This window comes from Nycticebus coucang, chromosome X (genome assembly GCF_027406575.1).
Source record: "Nycticebus coucang isolate mNycCou1 chromosome X, mNycCou1.pri, whole genome shotgun sequence".
Taxonomy (NCBI): domain Eukaryota; kingdom Metazoa; phylum Chordata; class Mammalia; order Primates; family Lorisidae; genus Nycticebus; species Nycticebus coucang.
The window spans coordinates 184,303,837-184,320,349 of record NC_069804.1 but is presented as its reverse complement, the minus strand read 5'-3'; the positions used below and the strand labels follow the sequence as shown (position 1 = coordinate 184,320,349).

The window sequence follows — 16,513 nt, the reverse complement described above, 5'->3', positions numbered from 1 at the left end:
GTGGCCCTCTCATGCCCTGCTGAATTCTACCATGAGTGCCCAGAGGTGGGATGGTTTTCCCAGGTGGGGAAGAAACAAGTTTCAGTGCCTCCTGTCGGGACCCCGCTGCCACCAGCACTGGCCAGCTGGGATACGGAGGCTTTCGGGTTTGGAGGATGCCAAGAGCCAGATGACCTTTGAGCAAGATGATTTGCAGCTGGGGGACGGACTCTCGGGCGATGCGTCTGCAGGTGCTCCTTGCGGAGAAAGAGCCTGAGCCCATGGCAATCCTTAGGCACACAGTCATTGTCTAACACTCCCCTCACCTGTCTTGTGCTGTCTCAATAAAAGGCTACTGCGGAGGTTGCTCGGGGCTATCCTGCAAATAAGGTTAGCCTGCCTCCTACAAGCTTGTACTTCTAATCTGCATTATGCCTGGTTCCTTTCTGCAGCGATCGAGTCCAGGGCCACAGGGGCCACTAGGGGCTGCGACACTCGGGACCCCCAGATCATTTGGGAACCCCCCTGAAGGGAGGGCAGTGTGTTGGGAGTGATCAGTGGTGACTGTGTCCAGTATGGGTGGGTTCTCCCATGGATGCCCATGCCCACTAGCAGCTCCTTGCTTGGTGCCCCTCTTACGCCCTTCTCTTGCCTGATTAAGACTTGCCCTGTGCCCCTGGCTATAGTCCCAGGAGGTCTTCTGGTGTGGCCTCAGTGGCTCACAGTTTCATGCCAGGCCCGCTCAGGGCTCCAGGGAGCAGGCCGAGCCATGGACAGGGCCAGCTGGGCTGCAGGTCAAGTCAAGGCTTAGTGTGCAGGGGGGTTCTGAAGCCCTGAGGGTACCTGGGGGGCCAGGGGTGAGGAGAGATGAGGCTCAGAGGGAGAGAGGAAGGGAGAGGGGAGAGAGGACAAAGAGGGATGGAGATAGAGAGAAGGAGAGAAGAAGGGAGGGAGAGGGAAGGGGGGAGAGGGAGGAGACAGAAGGAGTGAAAGGGGAAGGACAAGGGCCAAAAGCAGCCACAGGTCACTGGCAACTCTGACCCGCAGCACAGTGCCCCCCCCAATCACTCCTTTCTCCTGATGACAAAGGAGCTAAGATCTCCCCACACTGGAAGCATCCTGGCCGCTGCTGGGCCACACCACCTCCCTGCTCTGCAGAGCGTCATGTCATGACTCATCATTCCTCTTACTATCCCCCTTACTACACCAACATCCCTCACCTCACCCAAGGAGCCACCGTGCCCAGGTTGCTCTTCTCGCAGCTTTGCAGGGCCTGCTGGGCCTGTGCCCTTCCTCCTTAGCTTCTCCCTCTCATCTCCTTCCTTGCCTATGCATAAGTAGGCCATGTGCTAAGCTTCCCACGTCCTAGTGGAACTGAACTAGTCTCAGTGCACATGGCCTTGGACTTCACAGCAGCACAGAGCAGCTCAGCTGGGCCCAATTCCTCACCTTTGGTATATGTAACTCCTGACTCAGAAGGAGCCTCCTGGAAGTTGAAATTAGCTGCCAATCCAGGTCTCTGATTTAGAACTACCCATGGAAACGAATAACCCAGAGCCAGGAGGAAAGACAGAAAAGCCCTTGGGTAGCCAAAACAGACATGGTCAAGTTCATTTTCTTTGCCCTCAGGACAGCCTTGCACCTTTCACTCTGAGCTCAGCAGGCTGGGTTGTATGAGCCCCTGTTGGTGCTGGGAGCAGAGAGGGTCACCTAAGAGCAGAATCTGTGGCCAGCACTGGGCCATTCCCCACAGCTGTGAAGAACGCTGTGTACACCCATGGCGTTTCCTGCCCTGGAGGCCTGGTGGCAAAGAAGCCACTTTAAAAAATGTCCATCCAAAGTGATCTGTGTTTGACAAGTTTGGGTGCCTGAGTGTTAACTCTCTAGATGATCCCACATTCTTCAAGATGTGGGAACAGACAGCAGACATACGAGTGTGCTGTCCTCTCCCACTCCCACACATTGCTCCCCTGCATGTTCCTTGACAAATGTGACTGAGCACCTATGATGTGCCTGGCACTGGCTCCTGTGCTGGGACTTAATAAGACTCAATGGAAACCCTGTGGGGTTTCAAGTGGTGCAGGGGTGAAAAGAGTGAAAAGGGTGAGCACAGGGGGAAGGGTGGTGAGGGATAGAAGTCTAGGGATAACGGAGGGGCTGCAGCTTGAACGAATATTGCAGTGGGGTGAGCCCTGACTCCAGTAGACAAAGTGTGGGTGGGCTCCTTCAGTGGTGCTGCGCACAGCCACCTTGGTGGCAGAAGTGTGAACTGGTCTCCCTCTTGAAAAGTGGGGAAACTGAGGCTTGGCCAGGGGAAGTGGCAGAGACAGAGGACAGCTGGTTCCCCTACTTCTGACCATACAATGCAACAATATCAGCTTTTGACTGCCATCTGCACTTCTCATGCTCTCTAGACAGCCTTGCCTCCTCACTCCAGGACCTTTGCTTAGGATGGTGCCCTGAGCTCCAGCTGTCCCCTGCCATAGCAACTTGGTGCAACTGTCAGGTTCAGGTTTTGTCCTCCAGCCACCCTCAGCTTAGTGGCTGCTGGAGGGGACAGAAGGGTCTGGTTTGTCTGTGTAGGCAATGCCTTTAGCCAGTCTCAGGGTCACCAACACCTCCCAGAAGTTGGTGTCCCAGGCCCCAGGTAGGCAGGGCTTCTAGGAGAGGCCCCACCATGGGCCATGTGTGTGAGGGGCACCATTCAGCAAAATCATGTGCAGGGTCCCCAGGCTCTGATAACCTCAGGAACCAGTTGAGTACCTGTATGGCCCCCACCGAGCCACCTACGGCCTTTCCAAAAGGGAAGCCAGTTGAATGACTTTGTTGCTTTGGACCCATTTATCTTTTGGGCCTCCATACCCAGTTGGAGCAGAAGCCAAGGTCAGCCCACTCAGCACTGGTGGGTTTCAAAGGGTGACAGAGGGAATGGCCAAATGGGTGGGCTCGTAAGTGGTTCACGGGCCTGACAGAAATGCCTGTTCCTCAGGGCAGAGCTTCCTCAAGACTGATGGCAGAGTCACCAAGGTCTAGTGACCCCTGGCTGAGGCCGAGTGGACCATGGTGACTCCTGGTATGGCTACCAGGTGGGGAGCAAGGCCTTGGCTTCTAATGGGGCATAGCTGTTTTTCTTCCCTGCAGTCAGTCCATTCCTGCTTCTCTGCCACTGCCCTGGGGTCAGGTTCCTGCTCTCCCCACCTTAGGATCCTCCATCTCATACCAAGCCAGCCCCACATCCTGCCTACCACCTGATAGGCCCCCCCAGCCGGGCACCCAGTCACCACCCTGTAGAAAGCTTTCTGAAGTCCTTGTCCACTGCTGATTTGACACCCATCCCCATGGAGCTGAAGGCAAAAGTGCTCCCCAGTCCCTCCGGCTCTGCTGCTGCCCTCTGTCCCAGCTCCACCTGCCAACTTCCGACCTCCCACGAATCCTCTTAGTCGAGATTCAAGTGGAACATTCTCCAGAAAGTCTCTGCCTGTTGCCCAGCCAAAACTGATTACTGCTGGGTGTATAATCCTGCCCTGCCCCTGCTTCAGTCTGCTCAGCACTGCCATGACCTGGGAGCATGCCCTCCCCTCTCACTGGCTCCTAGCTCTTTCACATATGTAGTTCTTGACCGCGTGGGCAGCCCTGTGTGGGTATGGGGCCTGGCCCACAGAGAAGGCGCTCAGAGTCGTGGAGGCAGAATTTGTTCACTTTCCTCATCTTTGTGAATGCAACAGGCCATAGGGCAGACAGGAGCCATCGGTTAAAGCCAGGCCCATTTTAAGGGACTGTTGGCTGTGGTAAGCCTGGGCAATGCCCCTCTCAGTCTGAATAAAGATAGCAGTCATCATTGAAATGGCCAATAGCAGAAGAGACTGTGTCTAGCAGTTCTGCAGGCCTGGCTGGCTGCCGAGAATGGTCTGCAGGCGTCAGGGCAGGGCACGTGCCATTTCTGTGCCCTTCATCTTCCAGACTTTAATTGGCTTAATTGAATTGAGAACCTCCACAGAGGGGGACTTGAACCTTCCAGCACTTGCTCCATCTTGGCACAAATAGGCCAGCATCGTGCAGTGCAGAGAACAGAGACCTGATTTGAGCTCCCTGGCCCACCTTAACCTTGCTGTGTCACTGCTGACGGGCTGCTACCTCGGGAGGTTGCCGGGGCACTGAAGGAGATGGCCTAAGTCAAGCCCAGCATCCAGCTCCCTCTGGGCTCTTCCCTCCAGCAGGGCACTGACACCCCACCACACCCAGGGCCCGACAGAGTGCCTACCCTTCCAGCGACACCAACCCACTTGAGCAGAAAACCAGGGCTCCCCCGCCCCGTACTGTCCCTTCCTGGCCACTTCCTTCACACAATCATGTGTGTGAAAGAGCTAGGAGCTGGCGAGAGGGGAAGGCATGCTCCCAGGTCATGGCAGTGCTGAGCAGACTGAAGCAGGGGCTGGGTGGGATTATACACCCAACTTTGTGTTCCCTGAATCCCCACAGGCCTGGGCAGCCCACCACACTTCAGAAAGCCAGGGATTTCTTGAATGGTTGGGGGCACCTCCATCCCTGACCATGCTCTCCTTTGTCAGGACCCCATTCCAGAGTTTGGAGTTTTCAGGCAGCATCTACAACATCTGCCAGCATCTGTGTGTCAGTCCTTGGCAGACAAGCTTCCCTCATTGCACCATCAAAACACCCTATGGGAATGGACTCTCCCCATTTCACAAAGGGGAAACTGAAGCCCAAGAAGGCGCCTGTTCTTGCTCTGGTCTCTGGCCCTGCCTTATACAGGGCCTGAGGTGAGTCTCAGCCACCCATGCTGAGGAACTCCACTTGGCCATCTACTCCATATGGGGCAGCCTAGACTTGCCTTTACAGAGGGGACAACAGATGGGGGACAAAATCCCCATGCCGTCCTCTGAGCCAGTGCTTGAGAGCACATTACAATCTACTCTGGTGCTTCCCCAGTCCAGCAAAAACCCAGTTGCTAGGATCCATGTTGGCATATGTCCCCATGCTGATGACAGGACGTGTGCCACCAGGTACACAGGACGTGTGCCATCAGGTACACAGGACGTCTGCCTCCTCTGCCCCCCATACCAGAGCCAGGCCCAGGACACCATGGCCCTGTGGCAGGAAGGAAGCATACCCCAGGGTTAGAGGGCAGGAGACAGAAGCCCTCTAACAGGGGCCTGTCCAGGCATGGACCACTGAGCAAGGGTTTGCCTTCAGAATGCCCTCATTTAGCACTGTGGATCATTCTGGGGATTCGTTGCAATAGTAGCCCCCATTTTCTCTCCACTTCCAGGCACCTGGAACACAGGCCTGGCCTGGTGAAACAGGGAGAGCAGAGCTCTCCCTGAGAAGACAGTGAGAAGCCCAGCCCCAGGCCCCACAGGCTCGGCCACATATCTGCAGGCTCAGGTGGGACTCAGGGACCAGCTGGGGAACGGTTGGGAAGAGGGCATAGGAGGTGGGGACCCTGGCCGGCAGCCACCTGTCCTCTTCTGGGCCTGGTGTTATCCCGGGCAGGTAGACACGGTGGTGACCGATGTCCATCTGGGAGACCCTTTAAACCCTTGATTACCCATGTCTACCCATCCCTAGCCAGTCCCTCTCCCTCCTGCCCACCCCACCCCCTTCCCCTCTGCCTGACGCACCTTGGTGACCACCAGGGAGGGAAAAGGAGGGTTCCAAGGACGAGGCCTGTATGTAGCCAGGGATGGGGGAGGGAAGGAGCCGAGGCAGAGAGCAGCCTCATTAATATTTCAGAGGCGCCGTCACTGCAGCTTCAGGGCCCTCACAGCTCCGCGTGCTGCTGGAGGGAGGACGATGGGAAAAGAGAAGGAAACAAAACCCTGAGAATACAGATTTAAAGGGATAGGCTTCCCCCGCCCCTGCTCCGTTCCTTCCTCCCCTGTTCCTGGTACAATCTGTGCACAAGCCAAGTGGTTCTCACTCCGGGAACAGCTTTGGGCAAAACAATAACAACAGAAAAGGGTCAACAATCACCATGGCACCCCCTCCCCACTCACGCAGGCGCCCACCTGCCTGAAGCTTTGCCCCTGCAGGGCAGCCCTGAGGAGGGGCTACCACGGGCACACACTGGGGCTACTGGCAAGGCCAAAGGCTCAATGCCCATCCAATAACCAGGCCAGCAGAAAGACACAGATGCACAGACTCCAGGCAATGGAAGTCCCTGATGATAAGGGTCCAGACAAAGAGGATTCTGGAACCCAGAGAAACACAAGCCTAGATTCTTGGAGGATGGAGGAACCCAGGACATCACCTGATTCATCCTGTCCCTCCAGGTAGGTGAGCTTCTGCAGCATTCCTTGCTAATCAATTAATCTAGAGCAGCAGATGCCACACTGGGTGAGAACCCCACCCCACTCAGGGAGCTTTACAAATGCAAGGTCCTGGGTCCCCACTGTCCTGTTCAGAATGGGTGGGGCAGGACCAGGACTCTGTAAAGTACTCCATTGACAGGGATCCAGATACCTAACTGAGCATGACAGCCTGCTCTTGCCTGCCTTCACAGAGGCTCCAGGGAGGGCCTAGAATTCTCCAGCTAAAGCCCTGCCATAGAACATAAAATGGTATAGCCATTATGGAAAGCAGCATGGCAGTTCCTCACAAAAAATTTTTTTGTTGAAACAGAGTCTCACTACGTCATCCTGGTAGAGTGCTGTGGCATCACAGCTCACAGCGACCTTGAACTCTTGGGCTTAAGCGATTCTCTTGCCTCAGCCTCCCAGGTAGCTGGGACTACAGACACTCACCACAACGCCCGGCTATTTTTTTTGTTGCAGTTGTCATTGTTTAGCAGGACCGGGCCAGGCTCGAACCCAGCCTCCGTGCATGCGGCCGGTGCCCTACTCACTGAGCTATAGGCACCGAGCCATTTTTTTGTTTTGAGATAGAGTCTCACTCTGTCACTCTGGGTAGAGTGCGTCTCTACCCAGTGTCGTCATCATAGCTCATAGCAACTTCAGTCAGTTGGGCTCAAGGCATCTTCCTGCCTCAGCCTCCTTAGTAGCTGGGACTACAGGTGCCCACCACAATGCCTAGCTAGTTTTTCTATTTTTAGGAGAGACCAGGCTTGCACTTGCTCAGGCTGGTCTCAAACTCCTGAGCTCCAGAGATCCTCCTGCCTCAGCCTCCGAGAGTGCTAGGGTTACAGGCGTGAGCAACCACACCCAGCCTGTTCCTCAAAAATTAAACCCAATATTAGCACAGGACACAGGGCCCCACTTCTGGGTGTATATGCAAAAGAGCTGACAGGAAGGGCTCAAACATATATTCGTATACCCATAGCCAGGGCAGCACTACTCATAGCAGCCAAATGGCGGAAGCAGCCCCAAGTGTGCACAGAGGGAAGAGGGAACGAAGCATGGCCTGTCCGTGTGGGGATAGAATATTACTCAGCCATAAAAAGGAAGGAAAAACTGCCCCATGCTGTGACATGGATGATCCCTGAGGACATCATGCTCACTGAAATAAGTCAGTCACAAAAAGACAAGTAGTGTATAATCCCACTTCTTCAAGGCCCCTAAAGCAGCCCAATCCACGGAGACAGACAGTGGAGTGGCAGGAACCAGGGGTGCGGAGGGGGCAGGGGAGTTGGTGTTTAGTGGGGACAGAGTTTCACTTTGGGGAGATGGTGGTAATGGCTGCACGACACTGTGAATGTGCCTAATGCCATTGAACTCACCCTTGTACATTTTATGCTATGTGTATCTTACCAGAATACAACACACAAGGAAGCCCCACCCACCATTTTTCTGTATGCCACTAGTGAGACCTGAGAACTTGCTAGCTACTCTACCCTGTCCGACATCACATTTTAATTTCCAGCTAGGTGGCTCGGCGCCTGTAGCACAGTGGTTACAGCGTCAGCCACATACACTGAGGCTGGCGGGTTTGAACCCGGCCCAGGCCAGCTAAACAACAATGACAACTGTAACAAAAAAATAGCTGGGCACTGTGGTGGGTGCCTGTAGTCCCAGCTACTTGGGAGGCTGAGGCAAGAGAATCACTAAAGCCCAAGAGTTTGAGGTTGCTGTGAGCTGTGATGCAACGGCACTCTACCAGGGTGACAGCTTGAGACTTTCTCAAAATAAATAAATAAATAAATAAATATATAAATAAATAAAACCAAAAAAAACAACAAAAATTTCCATCTAGGTGTTTTATAATCCAGCTAATGACTATATTCCCCCAACTTCCCTACAGCTATGTGTAAGCAAGTGACTGTGTCCTGGCCAACTGGATGTGATTAAAAGTTGACTCTCCAGAAACATCCTGGGAAGACAAGAGTGATGTGGGGCCAAGGCAGGCTTGGAGATGGCCCCTGAAAAGGGGAAGCATCCTGAGAGGCACATGGGTTCAGTCCCTGGCCATGCAGAATGTTCTGGCTTCACAACTTCAGGGCTGTGTCCTTAAAGGAAGGAATGTGTTCTCCCCTTTTACTTCTTTCTGATGGTTGGAACACTGATGTAAAGACAGAAACTGCAGCAGTTATCTTGTGCCATCTTGCATTCAGAGTCCACATGCAACACAATCAAAGGAGCCCAGATCCCTGACTAGGAAGCCATCCTCCTAGCCCAAGGTTGCCTACCTAGACTTTTATGTGAGAAAGAAATCACTTCTCTTTCAGTGAAGCCCCCCTTATGGTGGGTGTCTGTTAAAGAGGCCACGCCCATAGCCGGAGCAATTCAGACATGTAGAGGAAGGATCCTCATCCTTCCCTCCATCCTAAATCTGGCCTGTTCTGGGACAGCCAGGAGGCCTCCCCCAAATCTCCAAGACCTACAAAGTCTCCATATTTTGCTGTGCTCCCTTGGGCATGTGATCATTCAAAGCTGGGCTCTCTGTCACCTCTACCACTTGACATTGTCCTAGAAGTTTGGGCCAAAGTGGAAGGGGGAAGGCAGAAGTAGTACACGCAGGAAAGAGGACAGCAGCCCCCTCTCAGGCAAACTGAGCCCCACCCTGCCACCACCACTGCAGTCACTCTGCACTGCAGCCCTGTGGCAGGGGTCATTATCCCCACAGTCGACTGGAAGTAGGTGAGGAACAGAGTGGCTAAGGAGCTTACTCAAGGTCATGCAGTCAGCAAGTAGTAGAAGCTGACATGAACTTAGGTGATCTGGTTCCAGAGGATTCTATATTGCTCCCTTGCCAAGTTATTGCCCAGAAAACTCCAGAAAAGCAACAAACACATGATTAGAACTAATTGAAAGAGTTCAGTGAAGTGACTGGACAGGAAATCTGTCTCCCTAAACCTCAGGGGTAGAGAGTAAGTACAGATGCCAGAGTCAGACAGGCCAGGCTGTGTAGTCACTCAAGTCTGTGGGCTTTCCCTTGTTAATCTGTGAAAGGGGTCTTCATTCCTCCTTGCTGGGTTTCTGTGAGGACAGGGCTCCATGCTCACACCCACACCTAGGCAGGTCCTCAGGGGCTGGGTAAGCTTCCCTGATGGGAATGTGCTTTATGTTCTTTATCAAGTTCAGTTCTGCCCACTTGGCCCTCCCTCTGCCCGCCCTGGAGCCCTGAGCTGTCCGGCAGCCTGTCAGACCTCAGAGTTCACAAGTCAGGACCAGGCTCCACCTGTGAAGCCAGGACATTCTACTTGGCCAGGGGCTGAACCCACATGACTTTCAGGATGCTTCCCCATTTCAGGGACTGTCTCCAAGTCTTCTGGGGCCCAGCATCACGCCTATCTCCCCAGGATGTTTCCGGAGAGAAGTCAACAGCACACAGGAGCCCTTCACAGCCCTGGGGACCTGTACACCAGAGGAAAGTTGGAAGCCCCTTTTTGCCTGGGGCCTTGAGTCTCACTATGGAGGTCACAATTCTATGCTGGGGGATGGGGAGACAGTCATTTGTTTCCTGCCAGGGAAGGTGAGAGCTGGAGAAGCAGAGAGCAAGAGAGCAGGAGCATGAGCAGCCAGTGGGCAGGAAGCACAATGACATTAATTATCCAATTACGATGGCCATGCAGGCAGAGCTGCTGTGCGGCAGGGCTGTGTGGCCCTGAGCCCCTGCCTTACTCCACACATGCTGGCTCTGCGCCGCCCCACAGGGGTGGCCAGGCCTGTGCTCTTGGGAGGGGCACGGAGACCCAGAAATGCCATGGCTGTCTTCAGTGAAAGACTCCAGTCTGCAAAGGCTGGGGTCCAGGAAGCAGCTAGTTCCCTGTCCTCCCAGACCTTCACAGCCAGAGAACACCTGGTTAGAACAAGAGGTGCCTCGAGCCTCCTATCTGTGGTACTGTGCACCCATCCCTGCTGGCTTCTAATCCTGGAGCCAGCTCCAAGGGCTGGAGGCAGTCAAGGCTTAAATAGGTAATTAAGGAAATTATAGACAATTGGAGGCCTGGGGCCGAGTCCTTCCAGCTCGGACAAGCAACGACTAGAGAAGGAGACTACAGAAGCACATGTGTCCTCCTGGGGAACAAGCCCAGGGGACCCCACTGTGGATCTTGGGGGGTGGTGTGATCTGGTGTCTGGAAATAGTCCAAAGTCCTTGGGAGGACAGTCTGGGTGGGACTCACTGGGGTCAAGATCGGGGCCAATGAAAGGATCCAGAAAGTAGGGCTCCAAATGAAGGGCTGGAGAGGTGTGTGCTCACCCCGGGGATCTCCAGCTGCTTACAAAGTGAGCCTCTTTGTCCCTCAGTGAACCCAGCTTGGCTGGAGAGTAAACCAGGTCCAGTGACCTGGCTGACTCACCCAGTTAACTGAATGTCACTCTATGGGGACCCTGGGTGTGTAGCGGTGGGAGTCTCGAAGCTCATATTCCCTGGCCCCAAGCCACTTTGAGCCCTTAGAAAAGGCCTTGGCCTTGGCATTTATTTGGAAGAGGAGAGGGCAAGGGTGGTGGGTGGAACAAAAAAGAAGAATTTACACCACAGATGGGACTCAAGTCTAACTGCCCCTCGCTGACCCAGAGGCAGGACTGAAGCACTGGTGCCACTTTCCCAGGCTGACTGCAGCAGGGTGCCTGCTGCCAAGTGCAGTGATGGAGGAAGAGTCAGTGGCTGATGGTGCCTCTGAGATAAGACACCTCAGAGGGTGTGACCAAGGGAGGGTCATCTGAAAGGTTACCAGGCTCTGCATCCTTGCTAACCCCCACCAGCAGTGGCGGCAGGACCCAAAGGGCACGCAGGGCTTGGCTGTGGTCTGAATCATACGGACTGAGCTCTGCTGGCTCCTTAACGACTGTTTCTGACCAAGGAGCCCAGTAGGAAAACCCAGGAGCATTTCCATCAGTTCCTGGGAGCTGCCTGGAGGAACTGGGGGTCCCACAGAGGTAGGAGGCTGCCTCTCACATCAGCGCATGACAGCAACATGGGTTTCGAATCTTCCCTCAGTGTACCCCCCAGCCCCTCCTCTGGGCCTCCCTCCCTGCCCTATGTGCTCAGGACAGAGGCCCTGTGAGGTCCAGCTGGGGAGGGGGCAGCGGGCAGGGCAGTTGCCAAAGGCACCCCACAGGGATGGTTCTGGGAGAGTGGCTGGGGCTGGGGACCAGGACCAGAGGCATTTTCTCACCCCTCCACCCTCCCCTGCCTGCCCCCCAATGATTGTGCTGGAGCTCCACTTCCTCCTGCAGGGAAGGGTGAGGGGTGCTGGGTGGGGGCCAGCTGGCAGCGGGAGCCTTGATGCTGCCCGGAACCACCTACCTATCGCCCCATCCCACATACACATGCAGCCACATGGGCCCCCAGGCCAGCCCATTCTCATCATCTGGTCCCACGGATGGGATGCAAGGGGGCATTCTTGCTGTGGCCCCAGAACAGAGGTTCTAAGAGCAAAGGCTGCACCACTGGTTGTGATGCTATGGGCAGATCAGCGACGGTCCACAAAGAAAAGAAAAGACTAGGTGGAAGGGGCACCAAGGACCAAGCCAGGCCCAACAGCCCCCTGCTTATCCACAGCTCTCTTCCTCCTCTCCTGCACCAGGTGTGGGACTGTCAGGTGGCAGAGTCCCTAATGGCAAGGGCTGCCTCACTCATAGGGGCCAGAGGACCAAGATAGGACCCCTGTGCCTGGCAAGGCAGGCAGAAGTCTGAATGCCAGAACCTTCCCAGAACCAGCCCAGAACCCTACCCCTGCCCAGGAAGTGGGGCTGGGCACATTCCACAGGTTGTGCTCTGAGGGCACTGAGTAGGTTCACCCAGGCTGGTCCAATCTGGAAAAAGGGCCCCTCTTCATGAGGTCACATCTTGTTTCACCATTATGCTCCTGACCAGCAATCTGAGAAAATATAGGATCAGCTCTGAGCTGGCTACCCCATCCATCTTAACCCGGTTCAGGGTTCAGAGTTGAAATGCAAGAGTGCAAGGAATTCTGAGTGTCAGGACAGCCCAGGGACTGACAAAATCCTCAGGCAAGTTGGGAAAAGCAGCTATGGTGGCTCTTTTTAATATATCTTCATTTCAGGGCAAGCCAAAGAAGTGAATTCCAAAAGAGCAGGAAAAAGGCCAAAGCTCTGTCATTTGAGGTCAGCAGCAGCCGGGATGGAGAAGGCCAACAGCAACTTCTCAATCTCCCCATCCCTTCCTTGCTGCCAGCTTTCTTTTCCTGTTTTCTAATCAGGAGGTTCTGGTGAACCAACACCTGCCTCCCATGTCATGCCCACATGTCTGCTGGAGCCAGCCACCCACAGGAAGCATCTGAGGATGTCCAGAGCTGGTAGAGCCAGATGCTTTATTGAGGGAAGGGGAGGAAGAGAGATTTGACAAAATGGCTCTAATGTTTACTAGTGAAGAATCAAGCAGGAAGAACAAAGGAGTTTCATTTTGCCTTGAGGTTACTGCCTTGGGGCTGGCAGGTCAGGTGTTGGATGATACCAGATATAAGAAGTAGGATCATGATACTGGTGCACGCACACCTATGTACCCAGATCATCAGGGGCTACAGAGGCCTCTACATTAGCCAGGGAACAGTAATTTGATAAAAGAAATGAGGACAATTATTAATAGTAATCTAGCAAAGGATGCATCTTAGATCCTCACCTCATCCTACTCCCCAAGCCAAATTTCCTTTGGATTAAACAGGGGTGGGCAAACTATGGCAGCCAAGTCCTTCTGTTAAGAAAGTCTCATTGGAGGGCGGTGCCTGTGGCTCAAGGAATAGGGCACCAGCCCCATATACCAGAGGTGGTGGGTTCAAACCTGGCCCCGGCCAAAAATGCAAAAGAAAAAAAAAAAAAAAGAAAGTCTCATTGGAACACAGCCACACCCATTATTTGCATATCATCTGTGGCTATTCCCATGCTACCATACAGAGTTGAGTAGTCAGGACAGAGACTGTGTGACCTACAAATGTTTACTGTCTGGCCTTTTGCAAAGAGAGTTTGTCAACCACTACATTAAAGAGTTAAACATCTTAAAAATGCAACCCCTTCTGCATGTGCATGCAGACACATAGAAAACCCAGAAATGAATAGCTCTCAAATTTCTGTAAAGGATTTTGTAAGTCTAGAAGCAATGGAAGAAATCACACATGCCTATGAGATAAAAAAATGTTTACCTTTTGCATGAAAAAAATTAAAAGGCAAAGAAGGAAGAGGTTAACATTATTTGCAACAAATATGTTAAATTGTCACTATTTCTCATGTGTTAAGTTTATACAAATCCTAGCACTCTGGGAGGCCAAGGCATGTGGACTGCTGAGCTCAGGAGTCTGAGACCAGCCTGAGCAAGTTTTTCTAGTTTTAGTAGAAAACTAGAAAAACTAGCCAGGCATGGTGGTGGTGCCTGTAGTCCCAGCTACTCGGGAGGCTGAAGCAAGACGATTGCTTTAGCCCAAGATTTTGAAGTTGCTGTGATCTACAATGACACCAGGACACTCTATCCAGGGTGACAGAGTGAGATTCTATCTAAACAAATAAATAAGTAAATAAATAAATAAATAAATAACGTTTATTCAAATCCCACAAAAGGAACACTAAGATCTCAATAAATCAATCTTAGGAGCAGATAATTCACACAAAAAGATACCATTTATAAACATGTGGAAAAATAATAACCCTCACTAGCAATTTAAGAAATATGAAATAAGGTAGATATTTTTGGCCTAGATACTTATGACAGTTCCTTTGAGTAAAATACCTACTGCTGTCAGCCTGCAGTAAACAGGCCTTATGGCACACTGAAAAAGCCCTTTTGGAGAACAATTTGGCAGAATATGCTCTGTCTGGGTGCTCTGCTCAGGACAGGGTGAGTGTTACACAGCCTCACAGAGAAGAGCAAAATGAACCCGGCTGTCTGGATTTCCAAAAATAGCCAAATAATTAAGCGAATTACAATCTCTTGAGAGAATATTATTCAGCCATTAAAAATTGTAATTACTGAGGACTGCCTGATACACAACTGTTGAATGATTGAATGATCATTTGGAGTTTCTTCTTTGCACAGCTCAAGTTCATTATTTTTGCAATAAGCACTTACTGCTTTCATAATCTTAAAAAAATTGAACTATATCCATTTTGAAAAAAATGTTCATTTAGGAAGGGATTATATTAATAAAGAAAATGCTTATGTAAAGCAAAAAATAGATTACACAACTGAGCCCATGGTATAATTACAGTAATGTGCAAATAAATAGGCTGTGTGAAGAAAAAGGAGCGGGGACAAGTGCAAGAAAATGGAAGTGCTGGCTTCCAACTGGGTGACAGGATGGGGGTGGGGGTTACTATGTCTTTAACATCTCTGTGTTTTATGAATTTTCTATAAAGAGCATACATGTTAACAACATTATTTTTAAATAGTAAGAAGTCACTGCTATTAAAACAACAACCACAACCACAGTAACAAGGCCTTGCCCATCTGTGCAGGCTGCCTAGGTCCTTGCACTGAAGTCCCCAGACCTGGCTCCTCCGTGCGGCATCCTGAGTGCACATGGTGGGCCTGGTCAGGGTTTTGCACCAAGCTGGGTGTACTAGGGCCATTGAAGTCAGCACAAGGCCAGCTCTGGGTACTTGCACCATGTCTTGCCTCCTTGATCCCTGTTGGTCTGGGTGCCTGCGTGCTGCCCACATTGGCACAGGTCCTCAACTCTCAGGTCCACACCTGCTTTGCCCACTCCCTTTCAAGGAGCCACGTGGGAGGGTCTGGAGGTGGCTTTTGAGTCCTTGTGAGGACTTGAGCTGGCATTCACTCCAAAGCAATACTGCATGACAGAACATTCTGGAGTGATGGAAGTATTCTCTATCTGCTCTGTTGGGGTAGTCAAGGCCATGCAGGCAGGGTGAATCAGGGACTCAGTTTGGGGTTCTGAGACTTGGGAGATGCTGACTGGCCTTGTGGTCTGAGCCCATCCTTGTGGCCCCAGTCATCTTTGCACTTTGACTCTGGTTACTGGGGACTCTCTGAGGATCACTTAGCAAAGCACAGTGCTCCAGGAGGGCAGGAAGCATTTTTGTTTCTTCCTCTCCGTTTACTCCTCAAAGCAAACACTGGGTCCAGCCCACCAGGAGCACAGTTGAATAAATAATGCCCACCACACCAGTAAGATGTGGCCTCTGGCACGGTGGCCACATTTTGAGAGGCAACCCACCGAAGCCCAGCCTGGCACCTTCTATTTCCAGTTATCAAGCTCTCAGACTAAAGCCTGGCCCATTGCAGGATGCTTCTTCAAATGTCCTTGGGGGCTTCTCTTCTGGGTGGTTCTGGGGCAGTCTGAGGCTGGGGGCTGGCCAAAAGTCTGCCTGTACATCAGTGACCTTTGTGCCACAGCATAGGGGACTCAGAGGGTGGTTTCAGAGTCCGTGTGAAGATTCAGCTCTGCATTCACTCCAAAGCAACTTTGCATGACCCAACATTCCAGAGGGATGGAAATGTTCTCTATCTGCATGGCCTGATGTAGCAGCCACCAGCCACATACTAAGTACTTGAAAAGTGACCAGTGCAACTGAAGAGGGAGTTAGTGATTTTACTTCATTTTAATGAAATCACCACTGTGGTAGTGGCTTCCACAACAGCTCTAGAAAGTGCCTGAAAACTGTGGCCTCAGGAAAGAACTCCCTGGAATAAAATGGCTGCTGTTTACTGAGGGACTCACCTATAGAACAATAGAAGCTGGCCCAGGACCCCTTTAAAGAAGGTGATCTCCAAGGGCACTGACATATGACCCCTTTGCACAACTCTGATTTGGAACCAAGTCTCCAGAAAGTTCTTGTGCTGGAAAAAAGCCCTCCTGTCAGTCTCAAAATTCCCTGTGCATTTTCACCCTTGTCTTATTGCTCTATTTGGGTTATGCCACTTAGTAAGCCATGCCACCTTGGACTTGAGCCCTTCCCAGCCTTAGTCAGTCTAGGATGCCTGAATTTCCTTACATTTCATAGCATCCTTCTCTCTGTCCTGGTGACGTGTGGCTCAGACCCTTCTCCCCAGGCTTGCTCCCAGGCTCACTGCCAGCACCACCCACCCAACAGAAGGAGCCCATGCAGGGGAAATGGCAGGGGACAGGGAGGAGCCATCTGCATATTCCAGGTCTCTGCCATAGCCCAGGTCCTTATCTATCAGTTGCCATTTACACACCCTAAGT

General features: G+C 52.3%; 1 protein-coding gene across 12 annotated transcripts in view; it reads right to left on the bottom strand.

The window, feature by feature from the left end:
- The window catches only part of ATP2B3 (ATPase plasma membrane Ca2+ transporting 3), a 64,732-nt gene that overhangs the window by 44,921 nt on the left and 3,298 nt on the right, over window positions 1-16,513 (bottom strand). For 10 of the 12 annotated variants that reach the window (XM_053578877.1, XM_053578886.1, XM_053578889.1 and 7 more), the window contains exon 2: window positions 5,619-5,776. The exons of 1 other annotated variant lie outside the window; for it this stretch is intronic. The gene's annotated coding sequence lies outside the window, so the exon portion shown is untranslated. The remainder of the gene's footprint in view (window positions 1-5,618; window positions 5,777-16,513) is intronic. One more of the 12 variants, XM_053578879.1, reaches the window with a different exon arrangement.